The following is a 13,176-nucleotide window of genomic DNA, read 5'->3' as shown; positions in this document are numbered from 1 at the left end:
TCTGAGTTATTCTCCTTAAGTCTATTTTTTCTATGTTAATATTTCATTAATTTTTATCACTACTTTTTAAAGTGGTAGGGGCGCCTCTATATTAAAACGTTTCTCCTTGATATTGCATATCATTATGACTGTTAGCCTGATGTTCCAGACATGAATATTCAAGTTGTTTAGGTTATGCTTTATGCTCTGCAGGCCTTCTCATACCTATATGATGCATATACTTAAAATGTCTTTGTAGGATAAATTGTGGAGAGTATTTTTTTGTGTGTATGTGTATATCAGTGGTGGCTGCTGGTCTTTCAAGGAGGGAAAGCTAATTTTTCATAAATATGTTTTATTATTTATATGTAAATTCTACCCTTCGTTCCTTTTCAAGAAAATGATCTGTAACCTTGTTGTACCAACTAGGTGTCTTTTTTCAGGGAGTTGACCAGTGTCCTCTTAATGGCGAGCAGAGCTAGGCTGCTTAAACGGCCTTGGCCCAGCTGGAGCTGCTGCACCAGGCTGTTTGTTGGGTAAAGAAACCGCAGAGTGACAGAACAGAGTCGGAACAACTCTAGACTTTAACTGTTCATTTTCTGGTCATACAAAATCAATTTGGATAATCCATTGCTCACATGCTGCCAGTTGAGGTGTTTCTCCAGTGCAGGGTTATGTCTTCTTCATGGCACAATAAAACAACCCCCGCCCAGCAGTTGTCAGAATCAATATTGGCATGTATGACAAAGACAGAGGGTCTCTAAAGTAATGCTCGATTGAAAATGGCGCTGGAAATGACAAGTGACAAGCGAGCTGCTGTCTGAGGCTGAAAGATGAGCTAACGACCAGAGACCTCCATGACAGATGCTCTCCAACACGTCAAGGAAAGAGCGGATGCTGGGGACAGAGATGACAGTACCCACAACCACATTAATTCCCCTAAAAAAGGACTGGCCTCTGAGGAGAGGGGACTCTCCATTCGCCCCCTCTGGCTCTACATTTAGAGAACAAGAGCCCTGCTGCTTTCACATAGATTGAACATCATTTTTTATATCATCTCGATGTCTACAGAACATTCAAAAGGGTCATAAATATAAAGTATGCACATTTGTTGAGACCATATTAATAAGATGTTGTTATGCTTACTATTTGTTATATGAAATACCTTTTTTTCTGCTACAGCACAAATATTTACTGTCCTCTTTCTTTTGAATGTTATGTGAAATAATTAAATCAATATGTAGTGTATCGTGTATACTGAGGGATTCTTTTCTTAAACTGATATGGGATTTAAGAGGGAAAAATGGAAGTCAATGTAGTGAATTTTTGAGCTTGGTTTTAAATTAACGTTTTATATTGTGCAACAGTGTTGAGAAGACTTTTTTTTCACTGTGCAACAGTGCTGAGAAGACTTTTTTTCTTGAATAATTTGATCAATGATGTCCCTGTGAACCTGAGGGCTGTGTTGTCTGGAGCCTAGTGCTCCTGGTAGGGTCTCCCATGGCAAAGTGGTCTCAGGTGAGGGGCCGGAATAAGAATGGTTCACAAAGACTCAATGGACAAACGAGGAAGAAAAAGAGGAAGAGAGACCCCTGCCCGGAGGAAGCCCGGGGCCCCTGTCTGGGGCCAGGCCGGCGGGCGCCTGGTGGCCGGGTTTGCCACGGAGCCCAGTAGCCCGAAAAAGTGATGTGGCACCTCAGGAGCCGGAGCTCGTGCGGGAGCGGAAGTGCTACCAGTTAGATCTGGTGGGGCTTACCTCCACATACAGTCTCGGTTCTGGAACCGTACTCCTGGATAGGGGTTGGACCCTATTCTTCTCTGGAGTTGCCCAGGGTGTGAGGCGCCCGGTGGGTGTGGGGATACTCACAAACCCCCAGCTGAGCGCTGCGGTGTTGGAGTTCACCCCGGTGGACGAGAGGGTCGCCTCCTTATGCCTGCGGGTGGTAGGGGGAAAAACTCTGACTGTTGTTTGTGCATATGCACCGAACAGCAGTTCGGCCCTCTTGGAGACCCTGAATGGAGTCCTGTATGGGGCTCCAGTAGGGGACTCCATTGTTCTGCTGGGAGACTTCAACGCCCGCATGGGCAATGATGGAGACACCTGGAGAGGCGTGAGAAGGGCACAGCTTCTGCTGTGTCAGAGGCAAAGCAGCGGGTTTGGGTGGAGTTTGGAGAAGTCATGGAGAAGGACTTTCTGGCGGCACCAAGGTGCCTCTGGAAAACCATTCGACATCTCAGGAGGGGAAAACGGGTAACCGTCCACGCTGTTTACAGTAAGGACGGGACGCTGATGACCTCAGCCGATGAGGTAATCGGGCGGTGGAAGAAGCACTTTGACAAACTCCTTAATCCGACTAACATGCCCTCTTTTGTAGAGAAAGAGCTGGAGGCTGATGGGGAATCATAGGGATTGATGAGATTCGTCCAGAATTCTGAAAGCTTTGGGTTTGGAGGGGCTGTCTTGGTTGACACGTCTCTTCAACATTGCGTGGAAGTCTGGGACAGTGCCAAGGGAGTGGCAGACTGGGGTGGTGGTTCCTCTTTTTAAAAAGGGGGACCAGAGGGTGTGTGCCAATTACAGGGGTATCACACTACTCAGCCTCCCTGGTAAAGTCTACTCAAAGGTGCTGGAAAGGAGGGTTCATCCTATAGTCGAACCTCAGATTGAAGAGGAACAATGCGGATTCCGTCCTGGAAGTGGAACAACTGACCAGCTATTCACTCTCGCAAGGATCCTGGAGGGGGCCTGGGAGTATGCCCATCCAGTCTACATGTGTTTTGTGGATCTGGAGAAGGCGTATGATCGGGTCCCTCGGGAGATACTCTGGGAGGTGCTGTGGGAGTATGGGGTGAGGGGGTCACTTCTGTGGGCCATCCAATCTCTGTACACCCAAAGCGAGAGCTGTGTCTAGATCCTCGGCAGGAAGTCGGATTTGTTCCCGGTGGGGGTTGGCCTCCGCCAGGAGTGCGCTTTGTCACCAATCGAGGCGTAGTCGTGGTGAGGAGGGGTTGCAGTTCGGTGGGCTGAGGATCTTGTCTCTGCTTTTTGCAGATAATGTGGTCCTGATGGCATCGTTGGTCAGTGACCTTCAGCACTCACTGGATCGGTTCGCAGCCGAGTGTGAAACAGCTGGGATGAGGATCAGCACCTCTAAATCTGAGGCCATGGCTCTCAGCAGGAAACCTGTGGGTTGCTTACTCCAGGAAGGGAATGAGTCCTTACCCCAAGTGAAGGAGTACCTCGGGATCATGTTCAAGAGTGAGGGGACGATGGAGCTTGGCCGGAGAATCGGAGCAGCGAGGGCAGTGTTGCAGTCGCTCTACCGCACCTTTGTGACAAAAAGAGAGCTGAGCCGGAAGGCAAAGCTCTCAATCTACCGGTAAATCTTCGTTCCTACCCTCACCTATGGTCATGAAAGCTGGGTCATGACTGAAAGAACGAGGTCGCGGGTACAAGCGGCCAAAATGGGTTTTCTCTGGAGGGTAGCTGGAGTCTCCCTTAGAGATAGGGTAAGAAGTTCAGCCATCCGTGAGGAATTAGGAGTAGAGCTGTTGCTCCCTTGCATTGAAAGGAGCCAGTTGAGGTGGTTTGGGCATCTAGTAAGGATGCCCCCTGGGCGCCTCCCTAGGGAGGTGTTCCAGGCACGTCCAGCTGGGAGGAGGCCTCAGGGATGACCCAGGACAAGGTGGAGAGATTGTATCTCCACACTGGCCTGGGAACGCCTCGGGATCCCCCAGTTAGAGCTGGTTAATGTGGCCCGGGAAAGGGAAGTTTGGGGTCCCCAGCTAAAGCTGTTGACCCCGCGACCCGACCCTGGATAAGCGGTTGGAGATGAGATGAGATGAATTTGATCAAAATATAAATATGTTTAACAATATATACATTACACAACAATTCTAGAAATGAACACAGGAAATAATTAATAATTTAAAATCAGTTGAATAGCTAAACAAACATGTTCAGTATCAGGCAATTGGCGGCTATTTAAATATTAATACAGTTGTATGCTCTACAAAAAATATAAATATACTCAGACATATCGGGAAAGTAGTGGTGGCCAAATGAAGGTTTAAGAAGCTGTAAATTCAATATTTTTTATTTTCTGAGCCCACTAGATGGCACTCTCATTTCAATAACAAAGTTTAAAGCACACTGAATAATCATTTCTTGAACCATGTTCCTTGCCAAGAGTGTAATCTAGGTGGCTCAGGAAATCAAAAGAAAGCTTCATAAAGCTTCATGATGCCTCATTTGGACATCACTACAGAAAACGTATATGCTGATACCAATACAGATGTGTCTGGGACAGGCCAATACCGGCCAACAGATATATTTGTCTTACGTTAGTTCTGTGAATGTTTTAGGGCGTTCCGATGTTAACCTGTGTTAGCTTATACTATCATCAATATATAGTAAATGTAAGTTAAAGTGTGATGTTGATGTAACTGGTTAGAACTGGAAGTGGCGATGAGGTCTTAAAATGTTTGGGAAGGGTCTTAAAAAAGTTTTTATTGTTGGTGCAATCTGCATTCAACAGATACTTGTTCATTTCTGGATTCATTTTAACTTCCAATTTGATTATGAGAAGGCCTCAGCCTGATCAAACAAAGGAAAAGACAAGGCCTGAAAGCCTGTCGCACAGCCCGTTATTCCTGAGCGCATGGTCACAGACAAAAAACTGCCATGTGACCCTGCAGGCTCCAACAGGTCACACCAAAGTGTGAAGAATTTTCCAAGGGACCCCAAACTTTCAGTCCATTGGTTGACCTGACCTCTGGCTGATGACATCTCTATGTCTATAAAACACCATTTTCTCTCGCTCTCTTCCTCGAATCTCTTAACTTCACTTCTTCTCTCTGATCTCTTCTGCTGGAATTCTTCTTCAGCCTCTCTTACTGGAACACCCCCCTGGACTGGCTGCCGACCTTCCTGAATCCCAGAGCCCTGTCTGGGCCCAGCCTGGAATCCTAGAGGACACAGCAGATCTGCCTGGATGCGAGTGCCTGCATTTTTCCCTATATCTGCTGGTGACACGGACCACCTGAGCAGAACAAAGAGTGACCTGATCATTGTTTTGTCTGAGAGCAAACAACAAGGACAAGAACCAACGTTCTTCAACCAGTGTCCTTCCCAAGGACCATACATTTGCATCAAAGCAACGTAACTTATCCTTCCCATCTCATTGAGTGGTAACTAATCACCAACTGGGCTTTAGCATGTTATGGAACTTTACCTGTTATGACTTTGATGATGATTATGTCTGACTGTGTTGACATATGTAAAGTGCCCTTAGATAACTTTTGTTACGAATTGGCACTGTAAATAAAATTGAATTGAATTGAGTTGATTTTAAACTGCGCTCCAGTCTGTTAAAACATGGATGCAGATGACTTCTCTCCTTTCAAAATTAAATGAGCAAATTGTACGGACGAAAATCCATGCCGGCCTTGTGAAACGGCTTTAAGTTTTGCATCACTTTTGAAGATATGTAACCAGAGAAATATGTAGTTTGGTTGATAACGGGTTAAAGTCCTAAATTATGTCTCAGTCTCAGGCCCTCACTTTGCCTCAGAGGCTAGTTGTCAGGATTAGCATGCTAACTCCAAATGGACTTGGGTCATTCTTTTGGTGGTGTTTCCATAAGTGACAAAATGGCTTGCGCTTCGATCAGCTGTACAAACAGATGGTTTAGGAACACACCGTTTTAATGTTAGCTCTGTTATGCTAATTAAATAGCCGCACTTGCACAATGACTTGCAATACAGCCTGCTATTGATGACACAGACACTAGATGCTAATCTGGAGCACCGGTTGGATTCAGGTCGTGAGGGTCGATGTTTTACAGTCTATGGGCATGGGACTGGGTTGAATATCAGTTTAAATCATAGATCATAAATACTGGCTGCCTGCACTTTACTCCTCAAGCTGTTGTGTTTTCCACTAGACTAACAAGGAAGTGCCTGCACTCTACTCTCTGAGCTGGTGTAAAAAAAAAATAACTCCCCCCCAGTCTCGGAAAATAATCTCAACATTGACTCCCACTCACATTTATCTAGCAGCCTGTTCTGTTAGCCTAGCTCCCGGGCTAATGTGGTTAATTCAGTAAACGTCAGGTATACGCCAGCCAGACGGACGTATCCAACCACAGCGACTTCCAGCTAACCGCTGGCCCTCACTAAGCCTCAGAGGTATACGTCAGCCAGATGAACATATCTCCCTCCACCCAACGTCACATCAATGCCCTTTTTTGGTAAGAGGAAATTAGGCGGAGTCAAAGTCTGACAAGGTGGCGACTCCGATAGGAGGCTACGATTCGATCAAGTTGACAGAACGGACAAAGACAGTCCAGTCCAACGTCCATTTTTTACTTGGAGTACTTGGAAATTCCAAATTTCAACCCGAGTGTCATTGCAGAACACAACAAGGCTTTTTTATTTTGTAATATTTATTTTATGTTGAAAATCAAGATCAATCAAAGTTAAAGTTTCATCTAGTCAGACAAGTTAGTTATACGGTGTAGGTGCAAACGGCACCCCAAAGATGATTGTTAATTTCTTGATTAACTCAAACTTTCAATTTGATAAAAGTAGGCCCAAAGCCTGCTGAAACAAAGGCCTGCCCTGCAACCTTCCCCCACAACAGATCACACCCAGGTGTGAATCCTTCAAGGGACCCCAAACTGTTCATTGGCTGATCTGAACTCTGGCGATGACATCACCAGTGTCTATAAAGCTGTAGGACATCCATTCCTTCTCCCTCTTGGCCTCTCTTCCTTTGAACTCAACGCGACGCACTCCTGCTGGATCCAGCGACCAGCTGCCCGCTGCCCCTAGGCCCTGGACCTGGCCTATGGCGTAGGATCCCCAGCAAATGTTAACCAACCGGTTATCCACTCAACTGAGCAAAACAAAGAGCGATCTGAGTCCTTTTGCCTAAGAGCAACAACCAAGACAAGAACCTTTCTGCAACCAGCTTCCTTTCTTCAACCAGCCACTGGCATCAGGCAACGCAACTTATCTCCCATCTCATGGACTGGTAACTAATCACCAACTGGGCATTACTACGTGTTATAGGACTGTATGAACGGCTAGATAGAACTGTAACTTTGTTGTAACTTGAATAAGAACTCTGATCTTCAGCCTGCAGGCCTTGGTGTAACTTAAATGTTCACACCTTCTCTGCAGGGGTCCAAGCCCCCACCTCTTATCTTTGTTTCACACACACACACACACACACACACACACACACACACACACACACACACACACACACACACACACACACACAGAGACACACACACACACACATTTGCTGTTAGCTTTGGTTAGTTTATTGTGTGTTTTGTTTGTTGCATTTAGTAATTTGTTAATAAATGTTTGTGTTTACCATATGTCTGTTTATTTAATATTACATAAAGATGAATGAGCCAGCCTCTACTAAGAAAATAACTTTTAAATCCTTCAACTAATTAAACTATTACATTTATCGGTGTTCAACCCTTAATTAGTAGTTTAATATATTTAATGAGACTTTAATATTAGTTGTCACTCCGTCTATGACGGTGAAGCCCAGAGGATCTCTGGTTTAACTAGAGTAAATTTTATTATTATCTTTGATAATCATTGGTGATAACTAATATTTACTTGATTAACGATAAGTTTATTGAGAATACTTAATCTCATAATCTGAACGTGAGTCTAGGCCCTACATTTAATTGGTTCTCCGTGTGAAGTTTTAATAAATTAAAGTTATTAATTTTTAATCAATTTTTTATCAATTTTCTTTATCAAATATTGAATTTGATAGTCACACTATTGATCCAATTAAACCTAAAGTACCTACAACGGTAACTTGTCTGACTAGAAGAAACTTTAACTTTCAAAATGGATAAAGAAGACATTAGGAATAGAATCGATCCAAGATCAGTGAAGTTACCACTTATAGTTCCTCACCTGTCTAGGGTAAAACATTTTCCATAAGGTGTATAAAAAAATATAAGAAAAACACAAACTTAAAGGAACATTTATTTTAAGCATGTTTTATGTAACATAAATTACATATATCTGCCACATCGTCATCTTCCTCGCCGGAGCTCTCTTCTTCATCTTCAGCTAGCACAGCAATCTCCCTCTTTTCATAAAAGACCCAAGCAGACAGCTGCTGAAGAAAAGAGTTAATATCGAGCCCACTTGAATTCTTTTGCATACTGGCGCTGTAGGAGACAGCTGCCTCTCCAGTAGCTTTCCAGTTTTTAGCTCTTTTACCCTATTTTAACCTCTTTCTTTCTACTTTTTTTACTCTTCTTGTAAAGAGATTGTGTGTTTTATATATATCCTATGGATATTTCTAACATTTAAATGCAACAAAGAGCCAGTTTTCTCAATTACTCAAGAGAGGAACTGCTGGCTCTACGCATAAAGGGACGAGCAGGGATACGACACCCCGTTGAACAACCAGTGGATCTACCGTGAGAGCAGCTTATTCATCTTTACGGAGACATGGCTAAATCACCTTGTACCGGATGCTAACTTGGACCTGCCGGGATTCACTGCTGTGAGAGCCAACAGAGACACAAAAGCGAGTGGAAAAAGCTAAGGTGGGGACTCATGTATGTGAACAACTGCTGGTGTAACCAAGTACATATCTCAGTAAAGAAATTCTCATGTTGCCGGGACCTTGAGCTGCTAGCTGTTAGCCTACAGCCATATTATCTGCAGAGGGAGTTCAGTCACCTTCTGTGTTTACATCCCTCTCAGAGTGGACGCAGCCACTGCCTGTGACAAGATCAACTCAGTCACTGGAAGGATGCAGACACAACACCCTGAGGCATTTATGATGATCTCTGGGGATTTTAATCATGCAACTTTAGATTCTACTTTGGCCTTTTTTCACCAGGTTGTAGACTGTACCACGATAAACCACAGGACAATTGATCTCCTGTATGCTAATGTAAGGGATGTATACAGAGTGACTCCCCTCCCCCAACTGGGAAAGTCTGATCACAACCTGGTTATCCTACAGCCACTGTATACAACCCTGGTCAAAAAACAGCCGGTGACAACTTGCACCATCAGGAGGTGGTCCCCGGAGCTGGAAAGTGCCCTGAGCGACTGTTACAACACCACAGTATGGGATGTGCTGATCGACCCGCACAGTGAGGACATAGAGGGGATGACACATTGTCTGACGGAGTACCTGAACTTCTGTGCAGATGTAGTCTCCCCTGTCAAGACTGTCCACTGTTATACTAATAACAAGCCATGGGTAACGCGGGAAGTTAAGGCTGTCCTCAACAAGAAGAAGGCTGCCTTCAGGAGCAGGGACAGGGGGGCCATGAAGGCAGCACAGCAGGAGATGAAACACTGTGTGAGGGAAGCTAAGAACAGCTATAGGAGAAAAGTGGAGCAGCAACTGAAGGAGAACAACATGAGGGAGGTCTGGGAAGGTGTGAGGACCGTCACAGGTCACAACACAAAGACCAGAGCTACAGGGGGGACAATGGAGAGGGAAAACAGGTTGAATGACTTCTTCAAAAGGTTCAACCAGCCCTTATCCCCCCCAACCCCACCCTCACTGCAGCCATCTCTCCTTCTCCCCTCTACATCCCCCCCCCCCCCCCGACACTACAACACCCCCCCCCCCCCTGATATACTCCTGGTATATCCAAGAAGGACACCTCCAGACTGGATAAACTGATCAGGCGGGCCAGCTCTGTGGTCGGCTTGAAACTGGACTGAGTGATGACGGTGGCAGAGAGAAGGACACTGGACAAACTGCTGGACATTATGGACAATGCCAGTCACCCCCTGCACACCGTCATCATCAACCAGAGGAGCCTGTTCAGTGGAAGGCTACTCCTGCCCAAGTGTAGGACCAACAGGCTCAAGATCTCCTTTGTCCCTTAGGCCATCCCAATCTACAACTCCTTACTTGGGAGGAGGAGGAAATAAAGAGGACAGACGGGAAGGAGTGGGAGCCACTCACTTAATAATCTACTCTCACATACCTGGACACTTATTTTCTTTTCTTTGTGCAATAACTTTATCCACCACTTAAGTGCAATAATTTAATCTTACTGCTCATTTCTGTCATATACAGTCATACATATTGTATCTTATACATTTGCTCTACATTTAACTTATCTGGTTTAACTTTCCTAAATGTCCTATTTTTTCCTGTATTCTTACATCTACCTCATATATATTTGACTAAGAGTTTATTGCTTACTGTTTATTGTTTTTTATACTTTCTGTATTTATTTAGCTAAGAGTTTAATACTATATATATCCTATACTGTATTTTTTTATACCTCCCTTGTGTTATTGTAAGCTGCTGAAAATTTCCTTGCTGGAGTCATCTCTAAGTCTAAGTCTAAGTCTAATCTGAACTTTTGACTTTACTCTACTAACATTGGCTAACTCCCAGTGACGTGCAGTCAGGGGAGGCAGGTGAGGCTATGCCTCCCCTGTCATCATGTGAGGAAAAAGAAAAAAGAAATAATAAAACAACACAGGTATTAATATTTGTCCTCTAGACTATGATTTTGGTGTGGTTCTTAATGTATTTTGACCATTTTAATAGTAAAAATCGCTGGAAATTCTGTATTTCCTGCTTAAATAAACGGAGTATCCTTCTGAGACGAGAGGTGAGGCATGGACAGCCGAGCCTCCCTCCAGATTGCGCAATCACTCACAAACTGGATTGAGCGCGTGCAAATGGCGCGTGCTTGTTCCCATTTTTGTGTATGTTTCCAATATGATGGTTGAGGACACTTTTACGTAATACAAGTATACGTCCTCTTTTCCATGGTGTTCAGTAATGTATTTTACGTATGTGTGTAATATTTACATCTTATTGATCAGACATAAATCCACAGGGAAAATGCTTGCCTTGAGGCAGGCAGTACCTCTGCCTCAAAGAAGGCGGCGATAGTGAGCAGCCTGATAGCCTGCCATTAGCCAGGTCACGGTGAACTCTAACCTGTGTGCAAAAAGTAAACACAAGAAGTGTGCTGTGCGACGCTGTAGAGCTTAGCGACAAGCTGTCATTTCTCGACCTGAAAATGGAGGATTTGATTTCTAAACTAAGACATTTTTCAAAGCTGGACTTTCAGTCAAAGCAAGAAGTCATTTACAATTAAAGGTAAGATATACTGCAACATACAGTGGCACTGGTGTTTTAAAATGGTTTTCAGCATCCTATTCGCTCCTATTCTCTCATCCTATCCTATGGGCATCCTACTGTATGTTTGTAAATCTGACTTGTGAGTCAGTGCCTCCCCAACCCCAAACCTCACTGCACGTCACTGCTAACTCCCTCCTCTTTAGTCATTTAGTTTAATCTGAAATTTTGACTTTAATAACATTAGCTAACTCCCTCCTCTTTAGTCATTTAGTTTCATCTAAACTTTTTACTTCACTTAACTAACATTAGTCAGCTCCCCCGCTTTAGTCATTTAGTTTAATCTGAAGTTTCAACTTTACAAACATTAGCTAACTCCCTACTCTTTAGTAATTTAGTTTAATCTGAACATTTGACTTTACGTTACCAACATTAGCTAACTCACTCCTCTTTCAGTCTATTTTCCTGCTTTGGCTCTATTCGCTTTTTCTTCTTCCTTGTATTTTCTGTTCGACGCGCTGTTAATTTCCATGGTTTCTTACACTGGTTTCACTGCATACTGCGCACAGCCAATGAGCTTATGAAACGTCATCACGTAGCATTACGTCACAACGTTCATGGGAAATGTGGGAAGTACCACAATAGGGATAAATGACTAAGAACAGAGGCTTGGATCATGCATGTAATGCCTCATATTCTACATCACTGGCCAAACTAGCTAGTAAGTTATTATTAGCACCTGCCAAAATTAATTACCCACATTTTCTAATTGCTATTAGGTAGTTAATTTAGAACCATGGATGCAGCACCAAATACTGTAGGTTACATTGGGAATTTGGAAAATGTACACACTTCACACCAGATTTAAAAAACAACATATCAACATGAAATTATTGATCATGTACATGTTGAAGACAATGATAATAGTAGCTTGGTTGTATATGGCAAAATTCAAGAAACCCAAGGATGCTTCACAATAGTACAGAACTCCCATTAACTGGGCTGGTTTATTCTACCAAATAAAGGCGTTAGATTAGTAAAAAAAAGATTTATTAACATGAATTGGGAGGTGTTGAAAAAGGTACAGAAACTTTGGTAAAATTACCATCTTAATGAGATTAACCCAGCCTGCAAGGACAGGGGAGGCCCGCCCGTCTAGACAAGTTTGACTTGCATTAATGTAATAGGGGCTGGATTATTTTGAAAAAGGTCCCTGAAGGAGCTGGTGATAAACACTAACACCTACTTGAACCCATTTTCAGCTGTTTTAAATGGGAATATGGATATTGGTTGGGTGATCTCGCAAAGTTGTTGACAAAAAAGAACTCACTTCTCTGGATATTAAACTTATTCCCCGAAAGGTGTGTGTGTGTGTGTGTGGGGGGGGGGGGGTTGAATAAGAAAAGGTCATCGGCATATAAGGAAAGTTTGTGGATTAGACCGAAACGAGTTATGCCTCCAAACTCATTCTGGTTTCTAAGAATGGCTTATGGCTAATGGCTCAATGGCTATGTTGAACAACAAGGGTGAGAGCTAGTGTTGCTTTCGTCAACGAAAATGATGACAAAATATTGTCGTCAATGAACCTTTATCACGTGACGAAAACTAGACGAGACGAAACGAAAATGCTGGGCATGTGACGATGACGAAGACTAAATATATAATGCAATCTCGTTGACGAATAAAAACGAGACGAAATAATGTTGTTTCGTCTCGTTTAGTCAGGTAATTATTATTATTGTGTTGTAGTTTTCTCCCAGTCTCGCATTTGGGCGACGTCACTTCCTCAATCCCCACTCGCGGCATTATTTAGATACAGAAGATGCCGCTGCTGTGGGTCAGCGTTAACGACAACTAAAGAAACATGAGGACAAAGTGTGACACCAGCCGGGGGTCATGTTTGGGAGAAAAAGAAGAAACACTTTCATAACACAGACGTGGAAAGGAAAACGGGATGTGTTGTGGAAAAAGAAATGGAGAAATGCGAACACAAAATCACAGGAAAAAACACCACTGATCTTAAGAGACACCTCAGGGCATCCCATAATGACATTTAGGTAAGTCAAGACATTAAC

Source organism: Echiichthys vipera, assembly GCF_963691815.1.
Source record: "Echiichthys vipera genome assembly, chromosome: X".
Lineage (NCBI taxonomy): Eukaryota > Metazoa > Chordata > Actinopteri > Perciformes > Trachinidae > Echiichthys > Echiichthys vipera.
The sequence above is the reverse complement of the archived record's forward strand: the minus strand, read 5'-3'. Positions refer to the sequence as shown.